Source organism: Chrysochloris asiatica, unplaced genomic scaffold, assembly GCF_000296735.1.
Source record: "Chrysochloris asiatica unplaced genomic scaffold, ChrAsi1.0 scaffold00113, whole genome shotgun sequence".
NCBI classification, from domain to species: Eukaryota; Metazoa; Chordata; class Mammalia; order Afrosoricida; family Chrysochloridae; genus Chrysochloris; species Chrysochloris asiatica.
In genome coordinates, this window is record NW_006408631.1 from 9265148 (window position 1) to 9275205 (window position 10058).

Sequence of the window (10058 nt, forward strand, 5' to 3'; positions counted from 1 at the left end):
TTTCTTCATATAACCCAGCTTCTCAGATTATTTGCTCAGCATACAGGTTGAATAAATATGGTGAAAGAACACAACCTTGTCTCACACCAATTCTAATAATATAATATACTTGAATGAGAATAGATACAATGTAATATAGTTTTATATTTATATGTTGTTGTTGTTGTGAAGTGCCATCAAGTCGGTTCCATAGGTATATATAATTCACTTACTATAACTTCCCCAAACAAAAGCACCACCATGAATGAAAATTACAGCTGGTCTCTGTCTTTCTGACCTTCTCTTTGGCAAGTGCAAACATACTGGAATATCACCAAAGGCTGTGTCAGTCACTGTGATATTTTCATGTGAAACTGGTTGTATATACTCCAGTTCCAGTGTAATTGAAAAGAATTCTTCAAATCTTATAAGGCCTCTATTTTCTAGAAACATAGTCTGTCAAAACAAAACATTTAAAAATATGAAATGTCTTGATCTTTAATGGCAAAAAAGAAAAGAATAAATAACATAACTACACTTTAGGGGCTGTATTGTACATCCTCAGAGACATTATTTTTGCCTCTAGAGAAATCTCAAATATGCAGTATTTCAAATAAGAGAAGTCTCATTTAAGATAATCAATTTGCTAGCAGCATATTTTATGTCTGGTCTAGTTATCTTTTTAGTATAAACTTTTAACTGATAGGTTATGTGGGAAATAAGAATCTTGGTGTGGTGCTGTGGGCTAATATGCTGACAAGCAAAGTTGGTTTGAACCACAAGATCAGTGGTTGAAGTTCTCCAGCTGCTCTTTGGAAAATCAATACAAGGCAGCTATGGGTCGGAACAGACTCGATGGCACTAACAACAACAACAACAACAACAACAAAAGATTTATACTTCTTTTTTTATGCTTGCTTCTAATACTTCCATTTTAGTTTGTTAGTCATTCAATTTAATTCAAATATCAAAAATATAAATCACTAGTATATTTCAACTACAAATAGGTTCCTTTTCTTTTCCTTGTATACACATGGAATAAAAATAGTATCTTTATGATTTTATCCCATTCTCTTTAGTACTTCTGGCAAGTTTTCTAGCAGTTTTGTAACATGTCATTGAATATTTCATGTAAAAGGTAATCAGAAAAAAAAAAAAAAAAAGGTAATCAGAAGCACTGTGTGGTAATAGAATGTTACACAGGATTTATTGAAGATAGGGATGTCACAAGAGTCAAATTACTGGTCAAAGTTGGGTAACTAGTATGTCACAAAACAAGGGGAAAATCCAGTTTTCCTCAGTCAGTGTTATATGTGTTCATCTACATATAATTATGTACTAATTATTCAAAAGACAATAACTAAAAGTAATCAAAAGAAAGACAGATTATTAAGAAATTGAGTAATTAGAAAAGTTTTTGTGAATGTAAAATGAGAAAACTAAGATGAGAAAAATTAAATAAGGAATATGCATGACAAATAACATGTTATTTTACATTACACAGCCTTGGAGCAGCCATTTTTTATATACTTGGATTGCCACTTTTAAGTAGCTTCAAAGTAGTATTAAACTTTCAATGTAAAGCACATATATATTCAGAAATACATACCCACACACATTCGTATGCATACACATGTCAAGCATTTAGAAAGCATGAAAGCAAATAGTCCAAGAGAAATCCACTATTTCTTGCCACAGGACTAGAAAATACATATCTTGTATACTAGAATGCAGAAGATGGGGACCAAGGGAACTCCCATTTTATTTCTTCTCTTTTCTCTCTTTTTATTCCCAATTATGCTTTAAGGCTAGCTGCATTAGAAGAGCTGTTTGTTCACAGTGATGAAGGTGACTTAATATAAAACCCTTAGAGAAAACTTCTCCCTAGCCAGAAAAACTGGGAAAAGGCATCCCTGTTATCCGAAGATCATGGAGAGATCTCCAACCTTTTTTTCCCCAAACTTCCATGTGGAACTTCACCAACAACATGGTTAACTAAAACCCTAAGTAAAAATATTCATTTTGTCTAGAAGTACTGAAACACAGAAAGTACAAAATAAGAAATGATGAATCATGGGATCAAGAGAGTATAACAATCATTCCAGAGAAAAGTTAGCTGTAAAGGGGGATTTCTTCATTGTACAAATGAAAGACGTAAGTCATGAGCTAACATGTGCATTAAAGCTTAAATTCTGGAGCACTTGGTTTGTGGAAGACTGTGGTTTAAAGCTGGAGGCCTAACCCTACTTAGAATTTTATGTTCAGACGGAGTTCTTTACTTTATTTTCCCAATGTTTGATGACCATTAAACCAGCAATGAGACTGTTGTTAAAGGCTGTTAAGTCAATTTGGACTCACTAAGACCTCATATAGGGTTTCCAAGGAGTGGCTGGTGAATCTGAACCACCGACCTTGCAGTTCAAACCAAGTTAACAGTACTAAACAACAACAGAGGAGTTCAGGTGTGCCACTGTAGGATAGCACTGGACTTCCAACTGCAAGATCAGCAGTTCAAACCCACCAGCCACTCCCTAAAAACCCTATCCAGTGTCGCTATGAGTAGGAATTGACTCAACAGCACTTAACAACAACAACATAGGACAGGTTTGGATCTGGTATCTTTTTTCTCTACCACATATGAACACTGTTCATGTTTTAAGCAGTAACTCAAAAGCCTTAGAAACCAGGATAGTGAGATTTAATCTCTAATACTTTGGACATATTGTCAGCAGGGACCAGTCCATGGAGAGGGACATCATGGTTTGTAAAGTGGAAGGTTGGTAAAAAGACGAAGACCTTGAATGAGATGGACTGACCAGGGGCAGCAGCAATAGACTCAAACATAATAGAACTGTGAGAATTGTGCAGGAACAGAAAAGTGTTGTGTTCTCTTGTGTGTGGTTGGAGTCGACTCAATGATACCTAACAACAACAACATAAATCACTACCAAAGCCTAGACCAACATCTGAGTGGTGTATATCTCAGCAATCACAATATGAACATACATTGAAAACTCAACTGATGTTGAAACAATTCCCTACATAGGGGAAGGCAATATTTCAATCTGAAGATAAACCATTTGACTACATTCCAAAAAAATATTTAAAATTCTCCAGAGAAAGTTTAACAGAATCATAGTCTTATAGCAAAATATTTATAAGATTTGAGATACAATCAATAATCACTTGATATAAAATAAAAAAGACAAATGATACCATTTTCAATGAAAAGATAATCAACAAATGCCAAAGTGGCAATCATTTATATGTAGAATTCTCAGACAGTATAAAAGTAACTATTGCATTTATCAGAGTCCTGGAGTGGCACTGTATAATAAGCATTGGACTGCAAGGTTAGCTTGAACTTCAAGGTAGGCAGTTCTAACTCACCAACTGCTATTCAGAAACCTTATACAGGATGGCTATGAGTCAGAATCTAAGCACTTAAAATAATAGCAGCAATTATAACTATGATACATGAGATAAAGATGAAAAATTTTGCAAAGGATTAAATAATAGTCATTCTTGAGAGAGAAATTAAAAGTACAAAATAGAACCAAATGAAAAATTTAAAACTAAAAAAATATTTAACAGAAATTCAAATTCTCTAGATGGGTTCAATAGCATAATGAAGAAGATAGAGAAAAAAGAAAATGAACTTGAAGATAAATTAAAACCACTTATATAATTTTTAAAATATACATAAAACAATTAAAATAAAATTGAAAAGCTTTCAGGGTTTTATAAGTAAAGGACTGCTAGCCTCAAGGTCAATGGTTAAAATTCACAGACACTCATTACACATTCTTTACAGGAAAAGTCTTTGATAGTTATGGTCTTGGTGATAGAAATGATGCTAGAGATCACAATATACAATTTTGCAAGTCCAATGGCTTCATAATTTCAAAGACCTTTTTTAAACAACATAAAAGACAACTATACACATGGACCTCACCAGATAGAATTCACAGAAATCAAACTGATAGGTCTTCAGTAAGAAATGATAGAAAAGCTCCATATCATCAGTCAAAACAAGGCCAGTGGCAGACTATGAAACAGACCATCAATTGCTCATATGCAAGTTCAGGCTGAAGCTGAAGAAAGTTTGTAAAAGTCTACAAGAGCCATAAAATATGACCTTGAACATATACTTGTATTTAGAGATCACTGCAAGAACAGATTTGATGCATTTGACACTAACGACTAAAGACCAGAAGAGTTGTAGGATGGCATCAAGAACATCATACAGGAAGAATGCAAAAGGACATTAAGAAGGCAAGGAAGAAGGAAAAGACCAAAAGAGATGTCAGAAGAGACTCTGAAACTTGCTCTTCAGCTCAGAGATGCTAAAGCAAATGAAATAATAAGGAGGTAAAAGAGATGAATATAAAATTTCAAAGGGCAGCTCAAGAAGACAAATCCAAATACTATAATGAAATGTGCAAAGACCTGGAATTAGAAAACCAAAAGGAAGAACATACTCAGCAATTTTCAAGAACTGAAGAAAAAAATTCAAGCCTTAACTTGCAATATTGAAAGATTCTATAGGCAAAATATTGAATGATGCAGAAAGCATCAAAAGAAGATGAAAGGAATAAAAGAGTTACTACACAAAAAGACATGGTTGATGTTCAACCATTACAAGGGGTATCATATAATGAAGAGCCAGTGGTACTAAGTCCAAGGAGCACTGAAGGCATTGACAAAGAACAAGTCTCCAGGAATTGACAGATTACAAATTGAAATCTTTCAGCAAACTGATACAATAATGAGAGGCACTCATATTTGCCAAGAAATTAGGAAGACAGCTTCCTGACCAACTGACAGAAAGAGATCCATGTCTGTGCCCATTCTAAGGAAAGGTGACTCAATGGAATGCAGAAATCATCAGACAATATCATTAATATCACATGCAAGTAAAATTTTGCTAAAGATAACAAAAATGGCTGCAACTCTACATTGAGAGAGAACTGCCTGGTTCAGATGAGGATATGGAATGAGATATATTATTGCTGGTGTCAGTTGGATCTTGGCTTAGAGCAGAGAATACCAGAAAGATGTTTGCCAGTGTTTATCCTTTCACCATACTTATTCGATCTGTATGCTGAGCAAATAATCTTAGAAGCTGAATTATATGACAAAAAATGTGGCATCAGAGTTGGGAGAAGACTCATTAACAACCTGCAATATTCAGATGATACAACCTTGCTTGCTGAAAACACAGAAGACTTTAAATACTTACTGATGAAATAAAAGACCACAGCCTTCAGTATGGGCTGCACCGCGATGTAAAGAAAACAAAAATCCTCACCACTGGACCAATAAATAACATCAAGGTACATGGAGAAAAGATTTAAGTTGTCAAAGATATCATTTTGCTCAGACCAATTATCAACACTCTGGGGTGCACAACCAAGACACCAAACTATGTATTGCATAGTATTGCAAAAAGACCTCTTTAAGGTGTTAAGAGCAAAGATGTTCAAGAGTAAAGATGTAAGTTTGAGGACTAAGGTGTGCCTGACCCAAGCCATGGTATTTTCAATCACCTCATATGCATGTGAAAGCTGGACAGTGAATAAGGAAGACCATCGAAGAATTGATACATTTGAGTTATGGTATTGGAGAAGAATATTGAAAGTACCTTGGACTGCCAGAAAAACAAATTAATCTCACTTGGAAGAAGTACAGCCAGAATGCTCTTTAGAAGGATGATAAGACATCCCCTCTTATATGTCAAACATGTTCTCAAGAGAGACCAGTCCCTGGAGAAGGAAAGCAGGCTTGGTAAAGTGAAGGGTGAGCCAAAAAGGGAAAGACCCCCAATGAAATTGACTGGCCCAGTGGCAGCAGCAATGGGCTCAAGTGTTAACAGCAATTGTGAGGATGGCACAGAACTAGGAAATGTTTCATTCCATTGTGTACAGGATCACTATGAGTCATAAATGACCCAACACCACCAAACAATGAATAGGTAAAATGCTGAATGATGCAGAAAGTAATGAAAGAAGATGGAAGGTATATAATATCACTGTACAAAAAGAAATGGTCATTGTTCAACCATTTCAAGATATAGCATATGATCAAGAACTGATGGTACTGAGAGAGGTCTAAGCTTCATTGAAGGCATTGATGAAAAACAAGGCTCCATAAATTGGAATTGATGGCATACAAATTGAAATCTTCCAACCAACTAATGCAGCACTAGAGGTGCTCACTCCTTTATGCATAGAAATTTGGAAGATAGCTACCTGGCACAACTGGAAGAGATCTATTTTGTGCCTATTACCAACAGAATGAGAAAATCATTGAACAATATCATTAATATCCGAGGCAAATAAAATTTGGCTGGAGTTAATTCAAAAACGGGTACAACAGCTTGTCAACAGTACATCTGGAAAGAAATTCAAGCAGAATTCTGAAGAGAATGTAGAACTAGAGATATCATTGCTGATGTTAGATGAATCTTGCCTAAAAGAAGAGGATACCGGAAAGATATTTACTTGTTCTTTATTTACGCTATAAAGCTTTTGACTGTGTGGATCATGACAAGCTATGGATAGCATTGTGAATACTGGGTATTCCAGAACACTTAATAGTGCTCAAGAGAAACCTATACATAGACCAAGAGCAGTCATTAGAACAGAAAAAGGTGATGTTGTTTTTGTTGTTAAGTGCCAGCAACTCTGTTCCAACTCATAGCAACCCTTTGTAGGGTTTCCTAGGAGCAGCTGGTGAGCTTGAACCACCAACCTTGCAGTTTAAATCGATATTGCAGTTCAGTACATTAACCCACAGCAGCACATCGAACTCCAAACAAGGGGATATTGGTTTAAAATAAGGAAAGTTGTTTCCAGACTTGCATTGTGTCACTATACGTATTAAGCCTATATGCTGAGCAAAATAATATGAGAAACTGGATTATATGAAGAAGAGCATGACAGGATTGGAGCAAGACTCATTAACAACCTGTAATATACAGATGATTTAACCTGGCTTGCTGAAAGAAAAGAGGACTTAAAATATTTACTGATGAAGATCAAAGACCCACAGCTTTCAGTTTGGATTGTATCTCAATGTAAAGAAAACAAAAATCCTCACAACTGAATCAATAAAAAACATCATGGTAAGTGGAGGAAAATTGAAGTTGTTAAACAGTTCATTTAGATCTACAATCAACACTCAGAGAAGCAACAGTTAAGAAATCAAACAACACATTGCACAAGACCTCTTTAAACAGTTACAGAGCAAAGACATCAGTTTGAGGACTAAGGTGTGCCTGACTGAAGCCATGGACAATCGATAAGGAAGACCACAAAAGAATTGATGCATTTCAGTTGTTGTGTTTGGGAAGAATATTGAAAGTCCCATGAACTGTCAGAAGCAGAAACAAATCTGTGTTGGAAGAATACAACCAGAATGTTCCTTAGAAGTCAGGATAGTGAGACTTCTCTATCATACTTCAGACATGTTATCAGTAGGAAACAGTTTCTGGAGAAGAACATCATGCTTGGTAATATGGAAGGTCAGTGGCATTCAACAAGAACTAGATGGATTGGAACTGTGTCACCAGCAAGAGGTTTATGCATTAAAGGGTGCATAGCATAGGTCAGGCAGTGTTTTGTTACATTATGCATAGGGTTGATATGTGTTGGAACCAACTAGACAGTACTTTATAACAACAACGTTGTTGCTGTTAAGTGCTGTTGAGTCAATTCCGACCCATAGTGACCCTGTATAGGGTTTCCAAGGAGCAGCTGGTGAGCTTGAACCACTGACCTTGCAGCTCAAACAACTTTGCAGTCTGACACATTAGCCCACAGCACCACACCAGGACTCCTTATAGCAATAATATGACCCTGTAAATCTACATTTTCCAAAAAAGGTATTTTCCAAAGAAATGAAAATTTATGTTCATACAAATACTTATACATGAAATCTTTAACAGCCCAAATCTATTCTTAAGATGATCTCTAACCCAAAGCAATCTGCAGATATAATGCAATCCTAACCCAGATTCCAATGACATTCTTTAAAGAGATGGAAACAATGATTAAAAACTTTATATGGAAAGGAAAGAATCCCCAGATAAGCAGAGAACTGCTTAAGAAGAAGAGTAAAGTTGGAGGTCTCTCACTCCCTCATTTCAAAATTCACTACATGGCTACAGTGGTCAAAAAGCCTGGTACTGGTACTGGTACAATGAAAGATACATCGATCAATGGAACAGAATTGAGAATCCAGAAATTAACCCATTCGCATACAGCCAACTGATTTTTGACAAAGGGCCAAAGTACATTGAACCTTGAGGAGATAGTCTCTTCAAAAGATGGTGCTTGAAAAACTGGAAATTGATACACAAAAGAATGAAACAAGATGTTTATCTCACACCATACACAAAAACCAACTCACATGGATTAAGACCTAAATGTAAATCCCACAATCATAAAGGTTATCAATGAAAAAATAGGGACAAATTTAAGGGCTGTAATACAGGACACACATAGACTGTCAAACATTGCAAGAATTGCACAAACAAGGGAAGGAAAAATAGATGATTGGGACATACTTAAAATTAGAAACTTACATGCTTCAAATGATTCTACCAAAAAAGTAAAATGGGAGCCCACAGAATGCAAAAAAAAATTTTTTTGAAACAACAAATCAGACAAGGAACTAATCTCTAAAATCTATAGGAAACAAAACACCTGTACAAGAAAAAGACAAATAACCTAATTAAACAATGGACACAGGACATGAACAGACACTTCACCAAGGAAGACATTCAGATAGCCAACAAACATATGAAGAAATGTTCACCATCATTAGCCATTGTTGTTGCTGTTGTTATGTGCCATGGAGTCGGTTCCGACTCATAGCGACCCTGCATAGGGTTTCCAAGGCTGTAAATGTTTACGGGAGCAGAAAGTCTCATCTTTCTCCCGTGGAACAGCTGGTAGTTTCGAACTGTTGACCGATTCTGACTCATAGTGACCCTGCACAGGGTTTCCAAGGCTGTAAATCTTTACGAGAGCAGAAAGCCTAATTTTTCTCCAGCAGAACAGCTGGTAGTTTCGAACTGCTGACCTTAAGGTTCACAGCCCGATTCGTAACCACTACGCTACCAGAGTCAGTATTCCAGTGCTTTTCCTATGGTATCACACCAGGACTCCAAGGGAATAATACATAACTTTAAAAAGGGATCTGTGTGTATACACTCAGCAACATAGATTGCTCTCAAATGGATCATACTAAAGTAAATCAACTGTACTCAAAAGGTCCCAGGTAAAATGATGCCATTTACATGCATTCTGCTTAGGGTAAAATTATATGGACATATAGTGGACCAGTGATAACCAGGAATTAGGGCTGGGGAAATACTTACCACAAAAGTACAGAAGGAAAGTGTTTTGAGGGACTTGTGTTTCTATATTTTGATTGTGGTGATGGATAGATACATGAATCTATACATATGTTTGTGAGAAACGTTTGCCAATACCCTGGACACTGCTTCGGTCCCTCTTGGGCACTAGCAGGTCAGTATAAACCTGTGACTTGAACCTTACCCTGATGAATCTCCTGAGGGAGAGCTGGGATGGACCACTTTATCCCGTATAAATTCACCGATGAGTTATCATGAGTGCTTATAGACAAATGCTCAAGAAATCCAATCTGTACTCATTTTAGCAAGGGTGAGGCTTTTTTATTCGATTTTCCAAAATCAGGTGCCAAACCCAGTGGGCCAGGGCATACATGCCGCATGGGCCAGCTCACAGAGAATTGTGGCGCTTTGGGTTCATGCGTCAGACTGCAAAGCAGTTTGAACTACAAGGTCGGCGGCGGTCAAGCTCACCATCTGTTCCTCGAAAACCCCATACAGGATCGCTATGGGTCAGAACTGACTTAGTAGTACCTAACAACAACAACAGCATCTTATCTTGAGAAAGTTCCTCCCAGATTCCTTTTTACTGAGTACTAAGGAAGCTCTGGTAGCGTAGTGGTTACGAATTGGGCTGTGAACCGGAAGGTCAGCAGTTCGAAACTACCAGCTGCTCCGCGGGAGAAAGATGAGGTGATCT

General features: G+C 36.7%; 1 pseudogene; it reads right to left on the minus strand.

Annotated features, from left to right (window-relative positions):
• The window catches only part of LOC102842254, a 37779-nt pseudogene that overhangs the window by 21976 nt on the left and 5745 nt on the right, over positions 1-10058 (minus strand).